Here is a 14,290-nt window from a genome sequence, read left to right as displayed (position 1 = left end):
TGAAACTCGATCTGACAAGTTGTATGCAGCTAGTGAGACGAAAATGAGCGTTGTATGTCTTTTTTAGGAAATATACTATAATGATACACTGCAAAAACGTTGGTCAAATCATTTGTTGGGCAAAGTAACTTCAACAATTATTGGTCGATAATTGCCCAACAAAACAAATAATTGGTCTTGTTGGGCAAACATTTTGTTTGCCCATTCTTTGTTTAAAAAGCGGAACAAAAGTTGGGCAAGTGTTGGGAAAATATTTTGTAATCTGAATTCATCATAACTGTTGGTTACACTTTTGCTTATTTATTGGGCAACTTTTTGGTAATCTCGATTGTTGGTTAAAATTATGCACATTAGTTGGTCAAAATCGTCCGATCATGCGCACTACGATTAAAGAGTTGCCAAAAAGTTGGGCATTAAACAGTAGAACAAAGATATTTTCCAACATGGCGAGTGGAGGAGTGGCTGTGGCGAGCGGGGTTGTCCAGTGGATATAGATCCAATTTGAAGGTGAGTTTTTAACTAAATATGAAGTTGTGTTTTCTATTCAGTCGTACATATAGTCGTGACAATTGCAGAGCGAGCAACACATTGACACTACTGTAATAGTTTCAGTTTTATCATGCCATTATGTGCAACGCCGGTTGTGGCATGTATGCGTGGTTGTTGTGTTGCTTTGTGTATGAAATACATGCATGGAACTATCACTGCATTGCTTGCGCTGCAACTGTCACGACTGTGTACAACAACTGAACAGGAAACAAACTTTATTTAGTTAAAAACTAACCTTCCAAAGCATCTACAAACCACTGAGCACCCTCACGATTTTGAGAGAGATGCCAAGGTCACAACTCACCACCGTTTGCCATCGTGGAAACATATTTTATATGCCTGGTTGTATGACGTATCACAGGAGAAACTGTAAATCAAAGGGTTAAATACATTCACCATTTGTTGGATAACACCGAAAATGGTTAAACATTTTAACTAGATCATGAATAAAATCATCGCCCAATAAGTGGGTAATTGATAATTATTAAATACCCAGAAAATGGGTAAACAAAAAATTACCCAACTGTTGGTTACCAAAATATACCCAACTATTATTGATGATGAAATATTACCCAATTATTTGGCAATCAGAGCGCCCAACTTTGATGGGTAATACTTTGCCCAAAAGTTGGAGGAGTTCACTATTCGCCCTTAAATGGGTAAAAAGTTGGGCATTTTTTTACCCAATTTTTTTACAGTGTAGTTTACGACATCCCCTAAAAAGTCTTCATTTATTCATTCATTCTTTCAATCTTTCATTTGTTTTGTCGCATCAAGTCTGTTCCACGAACCATAGAGCTGTTCCTAATTGCCCTATGCACAAACACATCAGCCATTGACATGTGAGGAAAACATCATATGTAGCACACACGCAAAGGTTGAAATAGGTGCACCTATAATGCAATACGCACCTTTGTACCATCGAACCATGACGAACACAATGTGTGGTTAGGGTATGTGGAGTTTTCCCAGTTGTGAGAAACTACTACTACAACCGTGGAGGTAGAAATGTCCATGCTACAACGCATACCGGTCGCAAGGCCGTGTGGTTTAAGCCCAACCATGGTCCAATTGCGGAAGTACAACATTTTGTAGATTGGCGAAGGAGGTGCACTGTTTTTGTTATGTAAACCTGAACGTTGTTTATCGTACAGAATCCATTACTGTTGCCGGCAATCTTCCACATCCGATTCATCAAAGAGGTTCAAGTGTACGCAGTGAGCATTAGTCACATCTACAGCTTGAGGTAGGACTTTACTTGCACTAGGGTAAATTGTGTCTTAATGAACACTTGTGTGTGTACGTGCAGTACAATAATCAGTTCACACAAACCTTTTTTGAAAGTTTATTTCAAGATCAACACAAATAATGTCATTAACATATCCTATTAATTAGAAGTCCTCTTATTCATTCATTAGTTGATATATAGTGTCATGTTTGTTTGGAAGTGCCCTTTGTGAAATTAAAATGGACTTATACCCTCTCAACGTTAACGATGAAACTCCCGGCTTGTAATCATAGATAACATCAATACTAAAACAAGATGCAAAACAAATAAATAATCAAATAACAACAGTTTGGGCTTTGAAACAAACAGCTTTAAAAACCATGCAAAGTGTCGCCAATTGCCTTCTGTACTTAAGATTTAAAATGATAGATAACACGAATTTGCAAGTTTACCAGTTGTATTGGTTTGTGAGGGGCAAATTGACGAATCGTTTATTTTACATTGCATCGATGCCAAAATAAAAATGAATAAAACGCTCACTGAGCGATAAACTCCAAATGCGAAGTAAGATTATTTATTTCTCATCAAATATGACATTTCAGACAGAAATATTTCAAGGGATGTTTTCTACTTACATCAATAATAATAATAATAACAATAACAATAACAGTAACAGTAACAGTAACAGTAACAGTAACAGTAACAGTAACAGTAACAGTAACAGTAACAGTAACAGTAACAGTAACAGTAACAGTAACAGTAACAGTAACAGTAACAGTAACAGTAACAATAACAATAACAATAAGACTTGTTATGCGCACATATCCACCCTGCTGGGTGTTCAAAACACACAAAACAAAGAAAAACAGACACAACAAAATTAGTCATTGACAACTTTTTTTGGGGGGGGGGTTGAGCAAAGAATTGACTAGAGTGGGATTCGAACCAACGACCTCGGGCTTAACGTGCCGGCGCTCTACCAACTGAGCTGTCTAGCCCTATATTGGCGGTGTCCCTATTTTGTCAATATCTTTGTTCGGGGGGTGCCAGTCAGAAGCCATACAACCGTTAACTGCCGTGTAGCCAGGGATCACACCCAAATTACGATACAACCTGGGAAGCGGCAGCGAGGGGATCACCATAAGGGGATGCGACTTTTTGTTTCAGATATCAATATAAACCACAAGGGAAAAAATAACCCCTAAGTTCCGAGCTTTCAGCGAGGGAGCTATCCGAGCATTGAAAACTTGTGACCTAAGATAAGTTTTGAGAAGAGACTTGAATTTTGCCGTACAAAGACAAGATCGACGATTAAGAGGTAGAGAGTTCCAGATGCGTGGTGCGGCTGAAGAAAAAGACCTGTCACCCCATGAGTGTTGAGACTTGGGTTCAATGAGGAGAAGCACAGAACTTGATCGAAGATTCCTTGATGGAGTGTAACCTTGAAGCAGTTCAGAAATATAGTGCGGAGCCTTGCCATTAAGAGCTTTGTGGACAATGAGCATCAGCTTGAAGATGATTCGTTGAGAGATAGGGAGCCAGTGTAGTTGTTTCAGAATGGGGGTGATAGCACAGAATTTTCTAGACAGTGTCACAATGCGGGCAGCAGTTGAAGTCGGGAAATCTGGTTGTTAGGAAGACTTTAGAGAAGTGTATTGCCGTTGTCAAGACGAGAAGTAACAAATGCGTGAATGACCTTTTCAGTGGCACTTTTGTCCAAGTACTTGCGAATCTTACCTATATTCCTGATGTGATATGATAATAAACGAACAATGTTGTTGATGTGTGGCTGAGGTGTCATCGATGAATCAAAATAACCCCTAAGTTCCGAGCTTTCAGCGAGGGAGCTATCCGAGCAGCACCGATTGAGATGTATGGCACTGAAACCTTAGTTAACTGTTGACGTGACCCAAATAGAATGAACTCTGTCTTATCATCATTTAACTTCAGTAAGTTTTGTTGTGTCCAACGTCGAATCTCTTGGATGCAGTTCTCAAGTCGTGCAATAGATGCATTGGCGTTTTCTTGAGAAGATTTAAACGTGATGTATAGCTGAGTGTCGTCTGCGTACACATGATAATTCAGATTGATACAGTAAATCACGACATACTTGTCAGAAAATTGGAGCACTATGGAGTGAGAGGAACAGCCCTTGGCTTACTCAAAAGTTACTTGTGCAACAGAAAGCAATATGTATCATTTGACTCTGAAAGTTCTACCAGGCGTGACATAACGTGTGGAATAGTTTAAATGATTCTCTTAAATCTTCACCGTCTTTATCTATGTTTGTTAAAAACCTAAGAGCTCAGTTCCTTGACTCTTATTCATAGTCTCAAAAGGTGTAACTTGTAAGTTGTGATGGCCTTGTCTCATATTGTCTTGTCCGCTTCCTTTGTCCTTTGTCCTGTCACGGTTCCGTGGTTTTATGTTTGTTTGTCCATAGCTTATGGTACAAAAGCGTTCTGCTTTACCTTACTCCTAAATGTTGTCATTCTGCCGATTATTATTGATTCATTGTGCACCAAATATATTTATTATCTCATGTTACTGTGCTACTTGGGTAATTTCAACTTATTGTGCTTTTGTTGTAATGAATTGCAGCATTGAATAAATGTTACTGAATGAGATTAAATTTCAGGATGATGTCACGAATCGGTATTAGCGTAAACCACTGCGGGCCGAGTACCGACCCCTGTGGCACAGAGTAGTTCAAAACAACAGGGTCGGATATTGCGGTGCCAATACATACATGCTGAGTTCTATTGTAGAGATACGATTTGCACGATGCTAGAGCTTAGACCGTGCAAGTTTTATGTAAATCTGTGATCTTCACTAATTTTGTTTCCTACCAATTCTATAACGTTCCTTTAACACTGTTTAATATTTAAGTGTCAATTTTGTGAGGGCCAAATCTCAAATATGGGGGTCAGTGGGTCGAATGTTCGAGTCAACATTAAGCAATGATTGATCTCAGATACACTGCAGTTTTGCAAAATAGCTGGTCAGTTTGACCCTGAAAACAAAAACTCACTGACTCGGGTCAGTGTAGAGTTTGGTTCATGCTAAACACTGTTATTGCCCGCTGGGCATTAGTGTTATTCTTGGTGTAAAGTATAAAGGGAAATACAAGGGCAAAATCAATTACAACACACATCGTGTCTATGATGGCCTCCAAATGCCACAATTCCTTTAAATGTATGGGAGTCGTAAGTCAACTGTTTACAAAATTCTGGGCATGGACACATAATAGGCCTAGCGTATGAAGTAGCCCGAACGTATGACGTCACACTTTGACGTATGACGTGTACCTTTGACCTCACAATCATTTCACACTGAGATTCGCGGTAAACTCAAACCTACATTATACCAAAAGTATCGATGTTTTCAAAGTTTGTGTTTCTAGGATCCGCAATGTCATTGTCATCAGACCCTATTAGTTAGAAGTCCTCTTGTTGATTAATTTGTTTATTAGGTGTTCGGGCAACTCTTTGATATTGTTCATTTTTTTTCTTTTTAGTTTTTATTCTTCCTCTCGATGAAATTGTGCATGCAGGTAGACAATGACCAGTAGATAATACAAAAGTTGTTGCGTCACGATGACGTCGTCAGTTGTTTAAATATACTAATCCAAAGTTTATTATTTCAAAAAATCGTAACTCAAGAAGTAAAGCTATTACAACAATAGCTTTGGACACCCAGCAGGGTGGATACCTCCGCATTACAAGTGTTATTATTATTATTATTATTAATTTATACCTCATCGGAAAGGTCTTGCAAAGAGCTTTGAACGCTTCACAGACATGACCCCCCCCCCCCCCCCGCGCCACTTTGACCTTCACTTCAGGTTCAAAACATAAGTTGAAGATTTCAAAAGTTTCTAGCCGACGCCTGTAGTATGCGCCTACATATAGCACGAATGAAACAGTAATGAGAATGTCATCTGTTTACACTGTTGTTGTGACTACGTGCGCATTCACTAAAGTGGCGTGATGCTGTATTCCGTTTTACGCTGTGCCGATGACCAATGCATATTAATAAATACCTTGGACGGTTTCAAGTCTCTGATTGGTCAAAACCCGGTCACGTGTGAGAGTGTTAACGGTGGTATAAAGACCGGCTTTGGAAAATAGCGAATAAGTGGCCACTAAATCAGCATACATTGTGTAAACCTTGCGCGTTGCACTGTATCGCACGCTTATTTATATCCCTGTAAGTTTCATTGCAACTTCGCGCACTTTTGCGTACGCGCGCTGAAAATGTATCATTTTTTGAGTGCGCGCGTGTAACATGTGCGCGCGTATAAACTGACGCCGAGCTCATGCGCGCGTTTTAATGCACAACGAACAGATATCGTCCAATCATTTGCCTCCTTTGACCCCAGTGAAGGCGCTGAACAGATCATTATTTAAAAGAGTCACTGGTCTCAAAGATCAGTAATGTGATTAACGCACGAAAGAGATGGGAACCATCAAAAGCTCAAATATGGCCCCTGAACATGTCTGGAAGTACCGCCAAGAGAAAAGTCACACAATTTGGACAGTTTTAGCCGTTTAATTCGCCCAAAAAGGTATTTATTAATGGGAATAACAGTGTTCGTACACGGTCTTCACTGCGTGGTAATGACCACTGTTATTCCCTAATTATAAGTTATCACACAAGCGCGGGAGGAATACGGAAAAATATAGCGCTTATATCCAAGGTAGTGATAGTAGCCGTGCAATATTATACAAATATTGACTGCTTCGAGTGCTATGGTTAAAACTATGACTCCCGAGGTGATCCACGGAGCGTTCTATTTTCCCGAGGCGAAGCCGAGGGAAAATAGAACGCTCCGGGGATCATCGAGGCGAAGCCGAGGGAAAATAGAACGCTCCGGGGATCACCGAGGGAGTCATAGTTTTTAACCATTGCACGAGTAAAAGCAGTCAATATTTGTTTTATAACACCCCAAACATTTCTAAAACCTGTATTATTATTATTAATTACAGACCTGAATGCTACAATCCACGGACGACGCGAACACAGATTGCAAACACTTTTACCTACTGTGTTGCATGTAGTGTCGGACAATCCGAAATGGTTACAGACTATTAATTTATCATCCTCGTACACGCAACGGACGTCTGGATACTGCATGCCGTGTGCTAGTCTGTCGGACTAGCGCACGGCGCCATGTGCTAGTCTTCGGACTAGCGCATGGCAAACCGACGCTCTATCACACGGCCGTCGTCTAGCAAAACTAAGACATGTCATGTGACGCGCTCTAAACCAATGAGCAGGCACAATACTTGCAAGGGGTGTTATAAAGTTTTTTATCACCACTCCATTCCATTCTGCGAATCTGATTGGAGGATTAGCGCGTACTTGAAAATAACATAATATGGCGCAACTTACGCAACGGAAACGAATGCATGTTCGGCGTAAAATTGTTTCCTTTTTGCCCTTGTGATGGCATATGGTGATGGTGGAATTGAAGACAAAGTTTCGCTGAGATGGCCACCTACTTCAGTGGTTCGTAAGACTTTTAATTACGTGAAAAAATCAGTTGTGTTGATCAACGGGAATAAAAAAATTCAGCGGAATGGTTTTGGATCGAGTGACAGACTTCCACTCGCCTTGTTGCATTCCTTATTTCCATGATACACCTTACAGGTAGAAGCAGTACTTAACTCATTCGGTTCCTCGATTTGCCTTCGTTTTACATTTTTATTAAAAACAAGTGCCCCTTTCAATAGTCTAAAGCTAACAGCCCGCTCGTCTGTAGGAAAATCATTATCTTAAAATAAAGCAAATATCCTTTAATTTAATGCACACACTATTCTTAACGACATCATTACTAGACATCAATGTTTCATGCACCGAAACTTGATGAGTATTCAAAGTTTTAAAGCAACAGAACTTTATAATTGTCAACATATGGCATGGCTTATTTTGAAAAATATTCTATTATAGCTTCATTGAACGTGATACAATGTACATGTACTTGTGGGTAACCCTAAGGGCAGTTTGGAGATCTGCAGCGAAGATGATCAAAAGGAAGTCGAACAAAATATTGCTCTGTATGATTTATGATTATATGGACCCTTCAATTCTGAAGATAAATTGAACAAAATCTCCCGGCGCCTTGGTGAGCGGTTTAAAGTATCTGGACTTCCGACAAGTTCGCACTGTATGAAATAAAGTTTGACCCATCCTTTAAATTTACAGATAATGACGTAAACAAATTAATATTTGCTTCGTCTGCTGGCAATTTGTTGTGTGTAAGTTTACTAAGTACGTACTTCATATCAAATCTCTCGATAAGAACTTGACGTCATAAGTTAAGAAATCTGTTTATAACAAAAGTTTATTGTTTTGAAAAATCCTATCATGAGCAAAAAGATTTTCAGCTTGGCTTTTTCTTGTGAATATTCGTTGTATGCATGTTTTTTTTTATAGTTCCCGTTGAAACTATGGTGGTAGAAACAAACAAATTAATGTATAAAAGTAATCCGTTTTCATTTTGATTTCTTTGCATGTTGACGAGCTATTAACAAGTTATTCTTTTCATCGATTCCAACACTGACACGAAGATACCCGAACACCTAGTGTTTGTTTATGGTAACACTAATTTCTAGTTTATTTGTCATTTTTGTTTTGAACAAGATGAAGTTATTAGTCTTGAAGTGTAGTCCAGTCAATCTATCAGAAATACTGGCTTGACCTAGAAAAAAATGCAACAGAATTGATTTCAACGGTTATGGGTTCCATAAACACCCAAGTTTAACATATCAAAAGTCCTCCAAAATCCAAGTGGCGGAAAGCCGTCAAATTTGCATAATTAAGTTAATTAGTTTCCGCCATTAGCTGAAAATGAAAAAACATGCATATCTTGGTAACAAAGAGGGCTAGCATGCTCAAAATGGTGTCTATACCCATGTTTTCATGGTCAAGGAGTCCAATGAAGAAAGGAGTAATCTTTAAAAAGTGACGAAAAGGCCTCAAATTTGCATAATTATGTTAATTAGTTTCCGCAATTGGCTGAAAATGAGAAACCATTCATATCTTGATAACAAAGAGGGCTAGCATGCTCAAAATGGTGTCTATACCCATGTTTTCATGGTCAAGGAGTCCAAAGAAGAAAGGAATAACCTTTAAAAAGCGTTGAAAAGCCTTCAAATTTGTATAACTATTAATTAGTTTCTGTCATTATAGTAACAAAACATGCATATCTTGATAACAAAGAGGGCAAGCATGCTCAAAATGGTGTTTATACCCACGTTTTCGTGGTCATGGAGTCAAGTGAAGAAATAAATAACCTTTCAAAAGTGTCGAAAAGCCTTCAAGTTTTCATAATTATGTTAATTAGTTTTTGTCATTAGTGGCAAAACATGCATATCTTGACATCAAATAGGGCTAGCATGCTCAAAATGGTGTATATACCCGTGTATACATGTAGAAGTTCTTGAATCAGAGTTTGTTCAGACCAGTTTCTTAATCACACTTAAGAGGAATGCAAGGGTTTTTTCACACAAGCATGGATGATATCCTCTGTCTTTGCGCTTTCAATCATGAAAGTATCAGCCACTTTTGACAATTCATTGGTACGGATCTTGGGGACAGGCCTACTTGCTTTCCAATGCCATACAGCCTTGGTGTCGTGTCACACCCCAAAAGTGCTTGAGCACACAGAAGGGCCAAGCTCCTCCTTCCGGATGTTCCACATGCGATTATTATTTTGTTTCGGCTTTGGCATGAAGAATAAGGATCTGCCTTATAGTATTTGCATGGTGAGAAGTAGCACTAAACAGGTCGGTGTCATTCCAACAAGCACAGTGTCATTGGACAAGGGATGCTGCAATGGCTTCTTGGACATTTTGTAGAAACATCCATATATCAACAAATACTTCCTGGAAAGGTGTTGATCGTCGCATGGATTACTGTTGGGCATGACTGTCAAAAGTGGCTGATAATTTCATGGTGGAAAGCCCAAAGGAAGATCATCCATGCTGCTGAAAAGGCACTGCATTTCTCTACAGCGGAGATCAATCAAATATTCTTAATAAACTGCGATTGAAGAACTTCAGTGACGAGACTTTAACAGACTGACAGAGCTCGAAATATGTCGAGGCTAGCAATTTGGCACCTACTGAGGCATCTGACAAGATCCACAGTATGCGAAGTTACTACCAAATTCAAGAATGAGGGGGGGGGAACGATGACTTAAATCGACTGGATTGTGGTTTGGCACAAGAGCTACTCATGATATCCCACTGGAACAAAGCCAACAAGTTGGGAGATCTACCCACGATGGGTTGGTTTTAACTCTTAACATCATACCACTACCCAAATCGGGCCACCTCTCTACACCAGATAACTATACCGGGGATCATTCTGTCTTATCTTGTCATGAAGACATACAACTATCTGATTCTGACTTATGGTTTCCGTCCAAAGAGAACCACAACTGGGCAGATCCTTGCCCTGCTGAGGCAAATACTGGTCGGAGTCAGTGACAAGAACATGTCATGTGTCATTACCTTCACCGACTTCAAGAAAGCCAATGGCACCGTCCACCAATGCAAGCTCATTCAGACCCTTCGAGCATGGAGTCCAGAAAAGGCAATCACTGCAAGCTACAACAATTTGTGGGCTAAGGTGGTCACCCCAGATGGTACCACATACCTCTTTGAAATCACGGCTGGAGCTCTGCAGGGGGACACACTAGCATTATTCGTGTTCGTGCTCATCATAGATTGCTTTGGGGTCTGCTATCAATGGCAGGGAGGAAGAGCTAGGCTAAACGCTTGCCGAGCGCCGGAGGAGAGTGCCAGCTGTAGTGATTACAGGCCTTGACTATGCTGACGACATCTCTCCTCTCAGACACAGTAGCTGAGGTACAAAAACTGCTTGCAGATGGTTAGCTCTAGTGCAGCCGAGTTGGCCTGCAGCTCAACTCGAAGAAGGCAACGATATTGACGGTTTGCCCACTGAGTTGACAAATCAACTCTGTGGGCAGACCCTAGAGCTCCCCTAGAGGTCATTGAAGAGCTTAAATACATTGGCGTCCTCATATGATCAACTAAGAGTGAGAAAGAGTTAGGAGAGCTGTTGTACGGAAGGCCCTTCCTGGCAAGAGCATCTGTGGAGAGCTGGTCTCAACGAAATCAACAAGAGTCGCTGTTTGTTGCTACCCTTGAGTATGTTCTTCTGTATCCTGTCAAGACATGGACTCTGATAGCCAATCAACAAAGAGCACTAGACGGCGTCTTAACAAGAATGGTATACACGGATGGCCCTTGATGTGCACTATATTTAAGAGGACCTTATGCCCAACTCCAAGCCCTACGATGCCCTTCAGGGAACGAAGGGTGAGGCTGACTGGCCACTCTGTCCGCCATCCAGAGCTAGCTGTTGGCACCCTTATTCTGTGGGATTCCATGGATGGAAACAACAGCAAGGGCAGGAGGAGACTAATATTCGTAGATCAGCTGACGAATGATGCAACACGATCCCGAGAGTGCGTCGGCTGAAGACAACCTCTCGCTTAACTGAATTGGCAATGGTCAAACAGAACCTGTTGCCAGTGAAAACTGACTTGCCACCTGCACATAATGAAAGATATGCAGCATGTTTTTCCACCAAATGGAAGAAACTAATTAGCATAACTTTGCAAATTTGAAGGCTTCCCAACACTTTTGAAAGGTAATTCATTTTTTCATTGGGCTCCTTGACCATGAAAACATGGGTATAGACACCATTTTGAGCATGCTAGCCCTCTTTGTTGTCAAGATATGCATGGATTTTCATTTTCAGCTAATGGCGGAAACTAATTAACACAATTGTGCAAATTTGAAGACTTTTCGTCACTTTTTAAAGATTATTCCTTTCTTCATTGGACTTCTTGACCATGAAAACATGGGTATAGAAACCATTTTGAGCATGCTAGCCCTCTTTGTTGTCAAGATATGCATGTTTTTTCATTTTCAGCTAATGGCGGAAACTAATTAACATAATTATGCAAATTTGACGGCTTTCCGCCACTTGGATTTTGAAGGACTTTTGATATGTTAAACGTGGGTGTCTATAGACCCCAGTACAGTTGAAATAAATTCTGTTGCAATTTTTTCCAGGTCCAGCTGCAGTATGACTGGACTAGTGTGCATTTATAACATTAAGAATTGACGAAACATACAACATCAAAACTTCAGTTTTATAATGTAGCCTCGAAGAAGTTTTAAAAATGTACTGATGGAACAAGTACTAATACATGCTTTAAATTACACGCATGCCATGACAGTGCCCGGTCATGGCCTTGGTGCCCCTTCAAAACATTCCCATAGACTTTTGAGATTTTCCCCTGGAGTACCCTTTGCAAAATGAAAAGGGCCTTGCTAAACAGTGTGATTGCCGGCTGGGCGTTGGTGTTATTCTTGGGGTAAAGTACAATGTATAAAGGGGAACAATTAGGAACATTATTGTTAACATTATACTCATGTCCATCATACAAATACCACAATAAGTCGTGTTAGTCCATTGTTCAAAAATCCTAGGCATTGTCACTTATTTTCGAGTACCATACAAACTAGCCTGTCTGACGTCACACTTCGAGAACACTGATCTCTATTATAATGATCAGTGTTCGAGGCTCGTGAATAACCCCAATATACCAGCTTGACCGGATGTTGCCTAATGCACCTTTGACCTCTCATTCATTTCACATGGAGATTCACAGTTAACTCACACGTACATGTACACATTACATTTTGAATAAAACAATGGCGTACATACACTATGCACACTATGAAGGCAGAGGATCGGAAGTGCAAGCTGACATACTACATCACACCGGACCAATCACAACACATTTCTATATCCAATGCTATGAAGGCATATAATGTAATTAAAGTCACCTGGAAGTGGTATTTTTTTTTAAATAAAGCCTTTGTCACTAAAATATGTGTTTTTATGAGAGGAATGTGAATAAAAAGTTAACTTATGTTAAAAAATATTAGTTTTGATTGTATTTACAAATTTACGAGTAGGCCCCGACCTGAGAGGGCGCTGTTCGTGACGTAATTCAAGGCGCGATATTTGAAGAGAAAATTTGTAGTCAGGCCCCCGTACATTACGTCTGGGAACATGGCACATCAAAACAAATTTAGACACGATTTTACACACATACGTACATTGAAACTTGAACATGTTGAACGCCTAGTGGTTTTTACAAAAGCTATTGCTGCTATTTTTATTTAACTATGCGATTTTTTAGTGACCAAATGGGTTGTAAGATGTGGGTCTGCCTACGTATTATTATAGAAATACGGCCACGGAGCAAACTGCACGCACGCACTATGGCTGCTGTTTAATGTGCGGACGGTCACATAGGATCTGCACGCACGGTGAATCGCATGCGGTACCCAAAAAAAATCGTGTCACTTGGCAAAAGCTAAAAACATACCCTCAAAGTTCAAACTTACCCGAATTTTTTCACGTTTTGCAAATGCTCTTCTGGGTTCGTCACGTCTTTCAGATACCTTCTTCGACTTTCCACTAGCTGGAAAAATTGTTGGGACGGCGTCGTGTTTAAAGTCACCTGGAAGTGGTATTTTTTCAAAATAAAGCTTTTGTCATTAATATATGTGTTTTGATGAGTGGAATGTGAATAAACAGTTAACTAAGGTTTAAAAAAATCAGTTCTTATGTTATTTACAAATTTAAGAGTAGACCCCGACCCGAGAGGGCGCTGTTCATGACGTAAATCGAGGCAGACTTTGCCTGTAATGCGTAGAGTAAACACAATTGCAAAGTACATGTACGGACCAAGTCGTGAGTTTGTACGTTTCAAAAACAAATGTTTTTTTTTTTTCCGGCAATGCCGACCAGGTGTATTGCTGCTGAATGCAGAAAAACACTTTTTGAAATGTACCAACTCACGACTTGGACGTACATGTACTTTGTATGCCTCGATTGACGTCACAAAAGGGGTAGGCGGAGTCAGCCCTCCAAACAACTTTATATATATATTAAACATATAAATCGTGACAAACAATTACTAAAAAAATTGTTTTATTGTTCGTAAGCATATACTCCTATGTTTGAAAGAAAACAAATTCTATTTCCAGGTGACTTTAAGAATGGCTCTTCTCGTCATGTCAAATGAGTGGTGTATCCAGGATACGAAGCACGACGGCTCGAAGTGTTCGCTGCATAGCGCTGAAAAAGACGTCGGACAGGACCACTTTGCTCTAGTTAATATGACTTTTGCAGCCCACAACCGCCTATACTTGGGATCTGTAGGAAACAGATAAAGACTGACCCCATCTTTAGTTGTTTTGCTGCATCCAGCAGCAAAACACCTGGTCGGCATTGCCGGAAAAATGCAAAAATAAAATTCTTTTTCGCAGCGTACAAACTCACGTCTTAGAATTACATGTACTTTTGCACGTGTGTTTATCTACGCATCGAGGGGGGTCTAGTTTGATCGAGGCAAAGTCTTCCTTTTCCCACGTCACAAAAGGGGTAGGCGGAGTC

Source organism: Asterias amurensis, chromosome 4 (genome assembly GCF_032118995.1).
Source record: "Asterias amurensis chromosome 4, ASM3211899v1".
NCBI lineage: Eukaryota > Metazoa > Echinodermata > Asteroidea > Forcipulatida > Asteriidae > Asterias > Asterias amurensis.
The sequence above is the reverse complement of the archived record's forward strand: the minus strand, read 5'-3'. Positions refer to the sequence as shown.